Genomic DNA, 786 nt, shown 5'->3' on the forward strand with positions numbered 1-786 from the left:
AAAAGTCGTACGTTTCGAGCAAAATCTTATATCTTATGGTTTTTCCATCTTGTACAAAGTATTATGAGTTGTCATGAACATTCACCGCAGTGTGGTGCTTTCCTTGTCCAAAATTTGGCACAGCAGGGCACATCTAGAAAATACAGAGTGATATTTTGTTTGTGTGCAACTTTGTTGGTGTGTGTTATTTATTTTATTTTTTTGCCCCTTTGCTGTTTTTCTATTAAACTGAAATTCTTTAATCTGTAATTGTCCAGTATATAGTCAATTTTACATATTTGTTTTCTGTTTTCAGCAGTGCGTAACCGTGAAGTAATACTTCTAAATGTATCTGCCTGTCACTTTACAGGTTTGCCACTTTTCCCTCCCATCTAATCTGAGAAACATAACAGGTTTAACATGAAGTGACATGATGTCCCCTGTTTCTTACCTCTTTAGGGACAGTAAGTCAGCAAAGGAAAAATTATTACCAAGAGATAGAATTGCAGTCAACAGCAGCAAATATGCAGGTGTAACCTAGGAGACAGGACATGTAATGAGTCCTGGAGGAGTACTGTGGGTTCAAATCAGGCAAAGGCAAAAAAATAAAAATAAAACAGAGCAGTGGCGCCAGATGAAATATCAGAGGTCACAGGCTTAAGATTCACAATGCACGTAATGTTTGGCTGATTCCAAATGCTACGAGATGCTTACATGATTTAACTGATTTCAGTGTATTTTAGTTCTGATAGTTATTATTGTTTACAATATTTATTGTAGCAACTGTAATAAGAAATATTACGTTCT

This window comes from Xyrauchen texanus, chromosome 23 (assembly GCF_025860055.1).
Source record: "Xyrauchen texanus isolate HMW12.3.18 chromosome 23, RBS_HiC_50CHRs, whole genome shotgun sequence".
NCBI lineage: Eukaryota > Metazoa > Chordata > Actinopteri > Cypriniformes > Catostomidae > Xyrauchen > Xyrauchen texanus.